The 15,475-nt window shown below is 43.9% G+C and overlaps 1 protein-coding gene across 6 annotated transcripts in view; it reads right to left on the reverse strand.

Annotated features, from left to right (window-relative positions):
* Positions 1 to 15,475, reverse strand: part of sgms1b (sphingomyelin synthase 1b) — a 184,138-nt gene that overhangs the window by 119,186 nt on the left and 49,477 nt on the right. For 4 of the 6 annotated variants that reach the window (XM_068052507.1, XM_068052506.1, XM_068052505.1 and 1 more), the window contains exon 2: positions 14,701 to 14,786. The exons of the other annotated variants lie outside the window; for them this stretch is intronic. The gene's annotated coding sequence lies outside the window, so the exon portion shown is untranslated. The remainder of the gene's footprint in view (positions 1 to 14,700; positions 14,787 to 15,475) is intronic. 6 annotated transcript variants of the gene reach the window in all.

Consider the following 15,475-nt stretch of genomic DNA (forward strand, 5'->3'; position numbering starts at 1 on the left):
TCGGGAGCCAATGTAGGTCTGTGAGCATGGGGGTGATGGATAAACAGAATTTGATGAGTGTTAGGATCTGGGCAGCCGAGTTTAGGAAGAGCTCAAAATTCAGAGGGTGCAAGGTTGGAGGCCATTCAGGACAGCATTGGAATGAGAGTCTGGACACAACAAAAACATGGATAAAAATAGATATAAATATGATGGCAAGCTTAGAAAACTTACATTTTGATGATGCACAGAATATGGACAATTGAGTTCTGGAAAGCAAAATTTGTGGAGGGTTGAGGATGAGAGAACATTGGTATAAAATCCAGTTGATAGGTGGCAAAAGCATGTACAAAACTTTCAGTGACAGGAGCACTAGGGTATGAGTGGAATTGGGCAACGTCAGGGTGATGGAAACAGCAGAAACTGGCCCAGAAAATAAGAAAGTGGCTGAATCCAGAAATCAGCCCAACAGGCAACAGAGCTAAGGTCACAAAATAAGCAGACTTGGAGCAAGGGCCAATGTAGCATTGGAATGAAGATCACAGAATCGTTACAGTGCAGAAGGGGGCCATTCGACCCATTGTGCCCGCACTGGCTCTCCAAAAGAGCAATTCCCTCAGTTCCATTCCCCTGCTTTCTCCCCATAACCCTGCACATTCTTCCTTTTCATATAACTGTCTAATTCCCTTTTAAATGCTTCAATTGAACCTGCCTCCACCACTTTCTCAGGCAGCACATTCCAGACCTTAGCTACTCGCCGCGCAAAAAAGTTTTTCCTCATGTCACTTTTGCTTCTCTTACCAAATACTTTAAATCTATGCCCTCTCGTTCTCGATCCTTTCATGAGTAGCAACAGTTTCTCCCCATCAACTCTGTCCAGACCCCTCATGATTTTGAATACCTCTATCAAATCACCTTTCAGCCTTCTCTTCTCCAAGGAAAACAGTCCTAAACTTCTCCAATCTATCTTCACACCTGAAATTCCTCATTCCTGAAACCATTCTTGTGAATCTTTTCTGTACTCTCTCCAATGCCCTCACGTCTTTCTTAAAGTGCAGCGCCCAGAGCTGGACGCAGTACTCCAGCTGAGGCTGAAAGTGTGTCTTATACAAGTTCAACATAACTTCCTTGCTCTTGTACTCTATGACCCTATTAATAAAGTCCAGGATACCGCATGAGTTATTAACTGTTCTCAGAGAGCAAAAGAGCGAGAGAGAGAGAATAGTACCTTTTATTCTATATTGTCTTTCCATGTTCTTCCTACCAAAATGAATCACTTCATATTTCTCTGCATTGAACTTCATCTGCCACCTGTCTGCCCATTCCACCAACTTGTCTATGTCCTTTTGAAGTTCTATACCATCCTCCTCACAGTTCACAATGCTTCCAAGTTTCGCATCATCTGCAAATTTTGAAATTGCGCCCTGTGCACCAAGATCTAGATCATTAATATACATCAGGAAAAGCAAGGGTCCCAACACTGCTCCCTGCAGAATTCCGCTACAAACCTTCCTCCAACCCGAAAAACATCCATTAACCACTACTTTTTGTTTCCTGTCACTCAGCCAATTTTGTATCCATGTTGCTACCGTCCTTTTTATTCCATGAGCTACAAGCTTGCTCACAAGTCTGTTGTGTGGCACTGTATCAAATGCTTTTTGAAAGTCCATGTACACCACATCAACAGCAATTGCCCTCATCAACCCTCACTGTTACCTCCTCAAAAAACTCCAGCAAGTCAGTTAAATATGATTTTCCCTTAAGAAATCCATGTTGGCTTTCTTTAGTTAACTCGCGTTTGCCCATGTGAATATTGATTTTGTCATGAATTATTTTTTCTATAAATTTTCCCACCACCAAAGTTAAACTGACTGGCCTGTAGTTGCTGGGCTTATCTTTACACCCCTTTTGAACAAGGATGTAACATTTGCAATTCTCCAGTCCTCTGGCACCACCAGAGTCTATGGAAGACTGACAAATTATGGCCAGTGCCTCTGCGATTTCCACCTTCACTTCTGTCGGTATCCTTGGATACATCTCATCTGGTCCACTTTAAGTACAGACAGTCTATCTAATACTTCCTCTTAATCAAATTTAAACCCCTCTAGTGTCTGGCTTATCTCCTCTACAGCATTGCCTGGGTTGCATCTTCTTCCTTGGTAAAGACAGACACAAAGTATTAATTTAATACCTCAAGCTATGCCCTCTGCCTTCATGCGTAAATCCCCTTTCTGGTCCCTTATCGGCGCTATTCCTCCTTTTACCACCCTTTTATTAATTAAATGCCTAAAGAAAAGTTTGGAATTTCCTTTAGTGCTGTCTGCCAGTCTCTTTTCATGCTCTCTTTTTGCTTCTCTTATTTGATTTTCCAGTTCCCCTCTGGATATTCTATATTCAGCCTGGTTCTCGATAATACTTTCTACCTGGCATCATAAGCACACCTTTTCTTCTTCATCTTAATCTCTACCTCTTTTGTCATTCAGGGAGCTCTGGATTTGTTTGCCCTACTTTTTCCCCTTCAAGGGAACATAATTTGACTATGCCCGAACTGTTTCTTCTGGTAGCCCATTGTTCAAGCTACCAGCTTTCCTGCCAGCTTTTGACTCAATTTATTCACCCCAGCTCCATTCTTACCCCATTGAAGTTGGCCTTCCTCCAGTTAATTATTCTTACTCTGGATTGCTCTTTGTCCTTTCCCATAGTCAGCCTAAACCTTATGATACAATGAACACTATCCCCTAAATGCTCTCCTAGTGATGCTTGATCTACTTGGCCTACCTCATTCCCAAGAACCAGGTCTAGCAGTGTCTCCTTTCTTGTGGGACTAACATACTGTTGTAGAAAATATTCCTGAACACACTCTAGGAACTCTTGCCCCTCACTGCCCTTTACACTACTATTACCCAGTCTCTGTTTGGATAATTAAAGTCCCCCATTATAACTACCCTATAATTTTTGCACCTCTCTAATTTCCTTGCAAATTTGTTCCTCCACATCCTTCCCACTAGCTGGTGGCCTATAGACAACAGTGAGCAATGTAACTGCACCTTTTTTGTTCCTTAGCTCTAGCCAAATTGATTCTGTCCTTGACCCCTTTTTGACATGTTTTTTCGCCACCACTGCAATGCTGTCCTTAATCAATACCGCCACCCCTCCACCTTTTCTCCCTTTCCTACTTTTCCTGAACACCTTGTATCCAGGAATATTTAACACCCCGTCCTGCCCTTTGAGCCAGGTCTCTAGTTATAGCCTCATCATATTTCCACATGGCAATCTGTACCTCACCTCCTTGAATTCACATACATGCACATTAATCCTGCTTCAGACTATTACTTTCTCCCTTACTCTGACCTCACCTAATAACTTACTATTCCCTACTCTCGTGCTATCTATCTCCCCCAGTAGTCTGTGCACCTTGGTATTCCTTTCTGATACTTGCTCCTGGTTCCCATCCCCCTAATAATTTAGTTTAAACCCTCCCCAACAGCACTAGCAAATCTCCCTGCGAGGATATTGGTCCCAGTCCTGCTAAGATGCAACCCATCCATCTTGTACAGGTTCCACCTGCCCCAGAACCTGTCCCAATGTCTCAGAAATCTGATGCCCTCCCTCCTACACCAGTTCTCCAGCCACATGTTTAATCGCTCAATTCTCCTATTCTTATGCTCACTTGCACCTGGGTCAGAGTAATCCTGAGATTACTGCTTTTGAGGTCCTGCTTTTTAATCTCCTTCCTAGCTCCCTAAAATCTGCAACCAAAGTGGAAAACCAATTAGCAAGTGAGATCATATTAGGGGACTCCTGCACCACCTGCCTGGTTCTCAGACTGCCTGGCAGTCACTCATTCCCTCTCTGCCTGCATGCTCCTAATCTGTGGTGTTATCAGCTCCCTAAGCGTGCGATCCACGTCGTCCTCCGCCTCGCGGATACACAACAGTGACTCCAGCCGCCGCTCAAGTTCGGAAACCCGGAGCTCAAGCTTCTGCAGCCAATAACACTTTCTGCAGATGTGTTTTTCTGGGACACATGGTGCATCCATGACTTGCCACATGCCACAGGCTGTATATTCCACTCGGCGGTGCTGCCCTGCCATACCTTAACTTTACACACTATTTATAAGTAGAATAGCTTATCAGGTACGCACCAAACAGCTCCTTTCACTGCATTGAAGAACCAAATACTGGAGGTTTAAAAAAGTAGAAAAATGGAGGACCTCCTCCCCCCTTCACCGAATTCGCCACTCACCAAACATGAATCTCCACACTCAGCTTGCAATCTGCACTCTGTTTGGTGGAGAGTACCCAAGAGCAAGCAGGACAGTAGACTTTAGACAAGGAACCAACACAGATGTTAAGTGTGTATCAATTGTTTGTTCATATGCAGGTGCAGGGTGTTAATTGGGGTCCTACTTGAGCACTTATAAGCAGACACTTACTGAGACTGGTGAAGAGTGAGTGAGGAACTACATGTTTGTAATCCTTTTACTCTGTATAAATGTGAAACTGAGTAAAGATAGGCTCCAGCATTAGCCTTGCATAACAAGTTTTCTGGAGTTGATCAGTAGAAAGAGAACATTCAGAGGCCAGTGAAGCCCATGAATCCAGAAGTTACTTTTTTTTTGTCTTTGTGTTGCCCAGAAGTCCAATTCCAAAGGACTTTTTGTCCCCTTCTTATATTTTTCTCTGTAGAGATGCAGAACACTGTGCAATTTAGGAGCAGAGAACATTGTGGGGCTTGAACAGCTGCCCCCAGAATAGTTCAGAAATCAGATTTCTGTAGGAGGAAGTGTAGGAGGGCCTCAGGCACGGTAGTCGAAGACTCAGACAGCTAGCAGGAGTCTAGAGCAACAGAGGCAGCAACAGAAGTCTAGCAGAGTAAAAATTGGCCAGTGATTCGAAGTGAGAGCAGGAGAATGGATTTATTTTTAAAAATGCACAGTAGCAGATAATAGCTTAGAAATAAAAGAGTGGAAATAAACATTATGAGACTAGAGCTTTCAAAGTTGAGCAGCTTTTATCTGTAGATGACCATGGAAAAAATTGAGAAAAATTTGAAGTATAATGAAAAAAAGCTACTTTTTAGTTTATAAAGCACCTTCAACATGATAGACATTCCAAGAAGCTTCACAAGGGAGAGAGAGAAAAAAAAAAAGAGAATATAAAATGGACGGCCAAATGCTTGATTGATGATTTTAAAAACGTGAGACAGGCAAGATGTTTCAGAAGGGAATTCCAGAGTATGATCAGAGCACCTGCAATCTCCAAAAAGGGACATGTACAAAATGCGCCAGGACCAGAAGAACAGATTGTGCGGGAGGGGCTGGAAAACACTGAAGAGATAGTATGGAGTGAGGCCATAGAAAGGTTTAAAGAAGATTTGAAAGTTTAATGTGCTGGTTGATGGAACGCCAGTAGAGGTCAGCAAGAACAGGGATGTTAGGTAAATGGACAGAAAACAGCGACAGCAAGCTGACTGTCAATTTTTTGGCTTGATTTTTAATAAGTGCAAAACATCAAAATAAATTTGAAAATATATGAACATCTTGTCCTTGCAAATACAGAAACGTGCAAGAAGCCACATTATCACAGCAACCATTACAATAATGCAATTCTCAAGATATCTTTGGATAATAATTGCCTGGAAGCAACAAAAAAAAGGATTTAACTGAATATCTGGGACAATATCAAATTGAGAGAGCAAGATTGAATTACTGTCAGACATTTGATATTCTTCATATTGCACCACGTCACGTTACTGATTACCCATTTTGTGCAGTAAAGAGAGCAGCAGAAACAATTTGATACAAGGAAAGAGAGGACAAAAAAATTACTATACTATAGGATGCCATACACCTTCAGCTTCTATGTGACAGTTACTTTTTTAGGAAAAGGAAAGGACTACAGGAAATACTCAAAATGAAGATTAGGAAAATAAAAAGCATTTTTTTAAATTAACATTTTATCTCAGGATTGGGCAACACTAGTAAGGCATATTTATTGCTTATCCCGAAAGGCCCCAAGACATCATTCTCATAAGAAAGTGGTAGTAAGCCTTTTACTTCTACCTCCTGATTATTTACCATAAGAAATAAGAGGAGTACGTCATTTGGCCTCTCGAGCCTGCCCCGCCATTCAATAAGATCATGGATGATCTGATTGTGACCTTAACTCCACTTTGCTCCCTGCCCCCCCATAACTCTTTAGGCCCTTCTAGATCAAAAACATATTCAATGACCCAGCTTCCACTGCTCTCTGAGGTACAGAATTCCAAAGATTAATGATCCTCAGAAGCAATACCCTCTCATCTCAGAAGTAAATGGGAGGCCCCTTATTTTGAAGGCTGCGTTTGCTGACAACACAACCACTAGGTGGCGCAGTACTGGCACATACACAAATGTATCCTCATCCACTGAAACATCACTGTATGAGACATCTCAGGCAGCTGTCACTAATAAAGATGGCACTGCTCAATTTGTCTCAAAAAACCAATTAAACCCAAATCCCCTCAATGGCTGCAATCGCCGCCTCCATCTCATCAGTACCCCGCTCCCTCCTGCCATTGTGCTTCTCTTCACCACTCTCTCCTGTGCCCATCTGCTCACCGCTCGCTCCCCACTTCACCACTGCCTTCCTTCAGCCACTCGCTGCCTCCCTCGCCGCTTCCCTACACCCCCAGCTGCTCACTCCAGGCCTCGCCACTTCCCTCCTCTCGGCCACTCGCTCCCGCGTCGCCCCGTCACCCTTCGGCCGCTCGCTCCTCACCTTGCCACATCGGCGGCTCATTCCCCGCCCCCCCACCACTCTGCAGCGGGAAGCGGCGAGGGCGGGAGCGAATGGCTGAGCAGGGTAAAGCGGTGAGGGCAGGCATGAGTGGCTGAGGACAGGCAGCAGTGAGATGGGGAGCGAACGGTTGAGGGAAGACAGCAGGAAATTGAAAGCGGTGATTGAAGCAGGGTCGGTGGGAGAGAGCGGGGTGCTGTTTTGGGGAATGGAGCCAGCGATCGCGGTTATTGAGGGGGGAGGATGGCATTGCGTGGTGACGTCAGCGCACGCATGCGCGCATTCATACTAGCAAGCTGGCAAATGTTCACACGCACTGGTCACTCTGCGTTGCCAGGAGTCACTGTGTATTTTGGAACTGTGCCCCCTAGTTCCAGATTCCCCCCACAAGGGGAAACATCATCTCAGCATCTACCTTGTCAAGCCCCCTCAGAATCTTGTGTGTTTTATTAAGGTCACCTCTCATTCTTCTAAACTCCAACGATTATAGGCCCAACCCTTCCTAAGGCAAACCCCTTCATCCCAAGCATCAACCTCTCAACTACTTCCAATACAAGAATATCCCTCTTTAAGATCAAAACTGTACACAGTACTCTTGGTGTGGTTTCACCAACGCCCTGTACAGTTGTAGCAAGACTTCCCTACTTTTATACTCTATCGCCCTTGCAATAAAGGCCAACATTCTCAATAGAACTTTGCTTCTTGGATCACAAATTTGATCTTTTTGACTTAGTCTAGCAGCTTTACTTTTATTTACCTCCAGCTCTCAGCAAAGGACAATCTAACAAAATTGCCACATTGCCTTTTGATCTGTAGATGAGTCGGCTATTCAAGTAATTCTGAATTTGACGCCTCTGAACATTCCTTACAACACAAAGAAACAAAACCTATAGGGCTGGAAGAACAGGTGATATGAAAATGCAAATTAGAGACTCAAGAATCAAGGCTGGATAACTTAATACCTCCTCAGAAAACCATATACTTAGTTTGAATAAAATTTAACTTTTGCAACTGAATATTTCAGCCCCAAGCAAAGAATAATCAGTCACATACCAGTATCTTTACTGGTAGTCGATAGCTACAATTCAAAACAGATTTAGATTTCAACACCAAAACTTCTACTGAAGTCTAGAGATCAATAAGGCTATTCTAAAACATATGTCCTTACTATCACTAATGAAGATGATAAAGTAAAGAAAATGTAATTTTTCTCTGCTGTACCAGGAATCGTAACCATTAAGAGCATTCAACTTAAAAGTTGGCTTTGGTGTGCAACCATGACAATGCTTACCATGGCCCTAAGTTTCTGCGGGGTGCTCCCAATCTCATGCTATAACTTGCTTTGATTAGATCTAATTTGCATTCCCAGAACATGTATTCTGAGGATTACTCTATATTTCTTCCATAATAGTTAATAATCCCTGAATACAAATTCAATGCTGATAACACACACACACTCATCCACACACTCTAAGTATTAAAATTTTAGGCAACAGGTTCTATGTTTTGATTTAAGCACATATATGCAGCACTCTCTCCTGGTCAGGAGAATTACAGCTACAGAGAGCATGACATGTACTGACTCACCGGACCTGTACTGAAGCTACCAGTGGGAGCTTGGCTCATGGTACCACGTCCACCTCGAGTCAGAAGGCTGTGGGTTTAAGTCCCACTCCAAGATCGATTTTGACCCCCTCAAGGAACACCACCAAAATAGATTAACTGGACTATATTAGCCATCTGTGGGATCTTCTCGTGCACAAACTGGCAACTACATATGCTTACAGAACAAATGTGATTACACTTCAAAAGCAATGCATTGGCTATAAAATGCTTCAGTACACCCACAAGATAGGAAACATGCTACATAAAGTTTTCTTTACCAGACTCAGTAAGCATGCATTTACTTTTTACACAGGACTGATGCAAAACAAAATAAAGACAGAACATAAAAGCAAAATACTGCAGATGCTGGAAATCTGAAATAAAAACAAGAAATGCTGGAAATTCTCAGCAGGTCTGGCAGCATCTGTAGAGAGAGAAGCAGAGTTAACGTTTCAGGTCAGTAAAGGTCTGAGGAAAGGTCACTGACCTGAAACATTAACTCTGCTTCTCCCTCCACAGATGCTGCCAGACCTGCTGAGTATTTCCAGCATTTCTTGTATTTATTAAAGACAGAACATGATGGAAAAACTCAGCAGGTCCTGCAGCATCTGTGGAGAAAGACAGAGTTAATGTTTCAGGTTCATGACCCCTCATCAGAACTGGGAAAAGTTAGAAGGATAATAGGTTTTGACCAAGGGGAGGGTGAGAAAATGAACAAAAGGGAAGGTCTGTGAAAGGGTGGAAGACAGGAGAGGTTAAATAACAGAAGAATTAGCTGTACAGGGCTAAAGGGAGTAGTAATGGGACAAGACGAGACACAAAAGATGTGCCTGGGTTCTAATGAAAGGTCACAGACCTGAAGCGTTAACTCTGCTTCTCTCTCCACAGACGCTGCCAGACCTAGAGTATTTTCAGCATTTTGTGTTTTTATTATAAAGATGTGCCTTGACCAGGTGTGCTGCTGTCCAAAAGCAAAAACAAGAGAAAAACTGAAACATGCAAAGCAAACAGGGGCACAGATTGCAGTCTGAAATTGTTGAACTCAAATGCTGAGTCCAGAAAATAACCAATTGAAAAAAGGTCAGGTGCTGTTCCTTGAGCTTACGCTGCAACATTGCAGGACGCTGAGGACAGAAAGGTCAGCAAGAGCAAATGGGGAATTAAAATGACAGGTGACCAGCAGCTCGGGATCATGCTTGCGGACTGAATGGAGGTGCTCCACAAAGCGGTCACCCAATCTGTGTTTGGTCTCCCCAATGAACAGCTGATGGCACTGTAAGCAGCGAATGCAGCAGACTAAATTGAAAGTAGTACATGTAAACCACTGTTTAACTAAGGAGGAGTGTTTGGCGCCTTGTACAGTGAGGAGAGAGGAGGTAAAATGGTAGATGTTGTATCTACTGCGCTTGCATGGAAAGGTGCCATGGAAAGGGGAAGTGACATTGGACTGATTGAGGAGCAGACCAGAATATCACCGAGGAAGAGTCCCTTCGGAATATTAAAAATGGAGGGGAGGGGAGGGGAAGATGTGTTCGGTGGTGGTGCCAGGCTGGAGATGGCAGAAGTGGCAGAGGATGATCATTGAATACAGAGACTGGTGGGGTGGAGGATGAGGACAAGGGGAACTCTATTGTGGTTCTGGGAGGGAGGGAAAGGGGTTGAGAACAGAAGTGTGGGCAATGGAACAGACACAGTCAAGGGCGCTGTCAACCATGGTGGGGGAAATCCTTGGCTAAGAAGAAAGGAAGGGATATCAGGAGTGCTGGTATGAAAGGTTGCATCATTAGAGCAGATGCAACAGAGACGGTGAAGGTGGAAGAATGGAATGAAGTCTTTACAGGAAGCGGGGTGTGTGGAAGTGTAGTCAAGGTAGCTGTGGGAGTCAGAGGGCTCATAGTGAATATTAGTTGATAGCCTATCTTCAGAAATGGAGAAACAGAAGTCAAAAAGCGAAGGGAAGTGTCGAACATGGACCATGTGAAGGTAAAAGAAGGGTGGAAATCGGAAGAAAGGTTGATCAAGTTTTCCAGTTCCTGACATGAGCAGGAAGCAGCACCGATACAGTCATCAATATACTGGAAAAAGTGGAGGGGGAGGGGGCCTGAGTAGGACTGGAACAAGAAATGTTCGACATACCCCACAAAAAAACAGGCATAGCTAGGACCCATTCAGGTACCCATAGCAACACCTTTTACTTGAAGGAAGTGAGCCGAGTTAAAGTAGAAGTTATTCAATGTGAGAACAAGTTCAGCTAGGCAAAGGAGGGTGGTGGTGGATGGAGACTGATTGGGCCTCCATTCAAGGAAGAATTGGGGAGCCCTCAGTCCATCCTGGTAGGGGATGGAGGTGTAGAGAGATTGCATGCCCATGAAGAGACGACAGTTAGGGCCAGGAAATTGGCAACAGTGACGGAGGGCATCGGAAGAGTTACAGATGTAGTTGGGAAGAGACAGGATAAGGGGAGAAAAATATAGAATTGAGATAGGAAGTAATATGTTCATTGGGGCAGGAGCAGGTTGAAAAGCTAAGTCTACCAAGACAGTCCTGTTTGTGGATCTTGGGAAGGAGGTACAAGTGGGCGGTTTAGAGCTGAGGGACTACGAGGTTAGAGGCTATGAAGGGGAAGATCTCCAGAGGATATGAGGTCAGTGAGAATCCTGGAAACAATGTCTTGATGTTCAGTAAAATAAAAGCAAAATACTGCAGATGCTGGAAATCTGTAATAAAAACAAGAAATGCTGGAAATACTCAGCAGGTCTGGCAGCATCTGTGGAGAGAGAAGCAGAGTTAACGTTTCAGGTCAGTGAACCTTCTTCAGAACTGACAAATATTAGAAATGTAAAAGGTTTTAAGCAAGTAAAGCAGGGGGTGGGGCAAGAGATAACAGAAGACGTGGTGTTTTTAGGACAAGATCACAGAGAATAACTGACCAGAAGGTTATGGAACAAAGGCAAACAGTATGTTAATGGTGTACTGAAAGACAAAGCGTTAGTACAGAGAGAGTGTGAATTGACAGTAAAGCACAAAGCACTCCAAGCACAAACATTAAAAAAAAATTTAACAGAAACAGTGGGTAGGCACAGTAAAAACAAACTAACCACACTAAAACAAAATAACCAAATAAAAAAAAACTAAACATAAAAAGGGGGGGAGGGGGAGGCCCCCGTCATGCTCTGAAATTATTGAATTCAATGTTTAGTCCGGCAGGGTGTAGCCTAAATCGGTAAATGAGATGCCGTGCCTCGAGCTTGCATTGATATTCGCTGGAACACTGCAGCGATCCCAGGACAGAGATGTGAGCATGAGAGCCGGGGGTGGGGGGTGTTGAAATGGCAAGCAACCGGAAGCTCGGGGTCATGCTTACTGACTGAGCAGAGGTGTTCCGCAAAGCGGTCACCCAATCTGCATTTAGTCTCCCCCGTGTAGAGAAGACCACATTGTGAGCAGCAAATACAGTACACTAAATTGAAAGTAGTACAAGTAAATCGCTGCTTCACCTGAAAGGAGTGTTTGGGGCCTTAGATAGTGAGGAGAGAGAAGGTAAATGGGCAGGTATTACACCTCCTGCGATTGCAGGGGACAGTGTGTGGGAAGAGGATGAGGTGGTGGGGGTAATGGAGGAGTGGACGAGGGTGTCGCGGAGGGAATGATCCCTTTGGAATGCTGACAGGGGAAGATGTGTTTGGTAGTGGCATCATGCTGGATGTGGCGGAAGTGGCAGAGGATAATCCTTTGGATCAGGAAGCTGGTGGGGTGGAAAGTGAGGACAAGAGCAACCCTGTCGCGGTTCTGGGAGGGGGTTGAGGGTAGAGGTGCGGGAAATGGGCCGTACACAGCCCTGTCAACCACAGTGGGGGGGGAAATCCACGGTTGAGGAAAAAGGAAGACAATCAGAAGCACTGTCGTGGAAGGTTGCATCATCAGAGTAGATGTGTCAGAGACAGAGAAACTGGGAGAATGGAATGGAGTCCTTACAGGAGGCAGGGTGTGAACAAGTGTAGTCAAGGTAAATGTGGGAGTCGGTGGACTTATAATGAATACTAGTAGATAGCCTATCCCCGGAGACGGAGACAGAGAAGTCGAGAAAGGGAAGGGAAGCGTTGGAGATGGACCATGTGAAGGAGAGAGAAGGGTGGAAATTAGAAGCAAAGTTGATGAAGTTTTCAACTGCCGGGCAGGAGCAGGAATCAGCACCGATACAGTCTTGTAAGGATTTGGTTCCATTCTCCCAGTTTCTCCATCTCTGTCGCATCTGCCCTAATGATGCAACCTTTCATATCAGCGCTTCTGATATATCTTCCTTTTTCCTAAATCAAGGATTCCCCCTGCACCATGGATTCACTGGGCCCTCGACCTTGTCTGTTCCATTTCACGCACTTCTGTTCTCACCCTTTCCCCTCCCTCCCAGAACCACGATAGGATTCCCCTTGTCCTCATCTTCCACCTCACCAGCCTCGATATTCAACAAATCACCCTCCGCCTTTTCCACCACCTCCAGCATGATGCCACTTCCCCTCCCCTTCCAGCATACCGACAGGACCCTTCCTCTGTGACACCCTGGTCCACTCCTCAATCACCCTCAACACCCCCTTCCTTCCCATGCAAGTGTGGGAGATGCAACACCTGACCTTTTTCCTCCTCTCAACACCATCCAGGACCTCAAACACTCCTTCCTGGTTAAACAGCAATTTACACAAACTTCTTCAGCATACTATATTCGCTACTCATAATGCAGTCGACTCTACATTGGGGAGACCAAACGCAGATTGTGAGACAGCTTTGAGGAACACCTCCGTTCAGTCTACAAACATGAGCCCGAGCTACTGATTGCCTACCATTTTAATATTCCACTTTGTGCACACGCTGACCTCTCTGTCCTCGGTTTACTACAGTATTCCAATGAAGTTGAGTGTAAGCTCAAGGAACAGCACTTCATCTTTTGATTAGGTACTTGACAGCCTTCCGGACTCAATATTGACTTCAACAATTTCAGACCATAATCTCTGCCCTCATTTTGTTCGCTTTTCATTGCATGTTTCAGATTTTCTCTGGTTTTTGCTTTCGCACAGCAGCACACCTGGTCTAAACACATCTTTTGTTCCTTTGCGTCTTTTCATGCCCCATTACCACTCCCTTTAGCCCTGCACAACTACTTTTTCTGTCATTTAATCTCTCAATTATCCACCCCATCACAGACCTTCCCTTTTGTTCCTTTTCCCACCCTCCCCTTGTTCAAAACCGATTACATTTGTAACTTTTTCCAGTTCTGATGAGGGATCATCAACCTAAAACATTAACTCTCTTTCTCTCTCCACAGATGCTGCCCGATCTTCTGAGTATTTCCACCATTTTCTGTCTTCAGTTCAGAGTTCCAGCACCTGCATTATTCTGCTCTTGTACCGATACAAATAATTTTTTTTTGGAAAATGATACATCACCTACATCCAGCCCAACAACCTAAGCAAGCAAGAGGGATAGGATAGGTCGGATAAACAGATTAGGGTAGGGGCTTGGGCAAAGCAGGGAAGTAAAACAGGGGAAGAGAATGCCGGGAAGGGAGGGAAAATCACAAGCTTTCTGATCTTAGAAACTTTGACCGCTGACAATTTGCCATTGTAATGATGGCGAAGTTGTCAGCATTCGCTGCCATTACTGTGTAAAACTGATCACAACTTCTGGCACAAGTGCGTACACGCACGCACAGAGTTAAGCATGGAAATTTGGAAGTTGCTGTCAGTGAGAGCATGCTCTTCACAGATGCAAACTGTACAATGAATTGACATAAACCTCAGCTTTTAAAGTACCATTCTCGCTGTAAAAAAAACATCGAAATTTGTAAGCCTTGTTGACGAAGATGTAACTGAGTCTGTAAACAGTGTACTGAGTCATAATAACTGAACCACTTTTCGGGCCCTCAAAAACTAATTTTACAAGTGCGGAGCATCATTTTTTCAGAACAACATTTAAAAGTTCTGTTGAGTTTAAAAACTATTAATTTATTTTTAAAAAGTTTGATATTTCAGCTTCTACCTTAATCCCATTTGCACATCCCAATCTTTATTTTGTTTTCTATAAAATGATTAAAACCTTACTTCCTGCTTTGCTGTGAGAATTCTTCAATCTGATTGGCTAATCTGACTGCCTGCCTCCTGTTGCCATATGACAACATATTCAAAGTCACATCAGAAAAAAAGAAATCAACGCTCTAGAGCCCACCAAATCTTTGAGGGTAGCTTCATTAGCCGTCAGTAGCAGCAGTTGCACTGCCCCCAAAATCCAAGCCTAGAAATCTAGGACCCCATAAACAATTTAAGCAGAAAAGCACTGATGTTCATACCTGGGGCAGCGTATATAGTTGTAATTTGGTACCATTGTAGAAATGTTTCATTCGTGAAGTGCAACCCGGAAAAAAAATTGGCAAACCTACAATAAAATTGAAATAGAATTTAGTTTCATAATCATTTCAAAAATGTTGTTCATTGATCATTCTAACTGATTCAGTTTTCAGTTTCTTCATCAAAATGTCCCCTCTTTATTTCTGTTCCCTAGAGGTCTGTCTCCTTAGAAGTAGCCGATCTTTCCTGTGCCTCCCCCGACAACCAATACACTGCACCACCATCTTCCCCCACCATCACCAAACAAAGGTTCCTGAATGATCTGAAGGACTACTCATGCGCGTCAAGCTTTTCTTCTCCTTGGTCAAACCTTCCTAGCTTTTAGGATGTGTGAAAATATCAGGTGCAAGTTCACAGCTAAAAGATTACCTGCTGCCCAGTATAAGAAAAGGTATCGGATTCATTTTATTGAGCACATATGGAAATATTGACAGATGACCCTACTAATTCTACAACAGGAATTTTTATAGTGCCTTTCACATAGTAAAACGCTCTCTCCCCTCCCACACCACCACCCACCCCCACCCCCCATCTCCACCCAACACTTCACAGGAATATCAGAGGTACATAAGGAGAAAATAGGTCAGGAGACCAAAAGTTAGTCAAAGAGGTAGGTTTTAAGCAGCATCTTAAAAGGATGAAATGGAAGTAGAAAGGTGGAGAGGTTTACAGAAGGAATTCTAGAACTTAGGGTCTAGGTAGCTGAAGGGTTGGTGG

The sequence above is a fragment of the Heterodontus francisci genome, chromosome 20 (assembly GCF_036365525.1).
Source record: "Heterodontus francisci isolate sHetFra1 chromosome 20, sHetFra1.hap1, whole genome shotgun sequence".
Taxonomy (NCBI): domain Eukaryota; kingdom Metazoa; phylum Chordata; class Chondrichthyes; order Heterodontiformes; family Heterodontidae; genus Heterodontus; species Heterodontus francisci.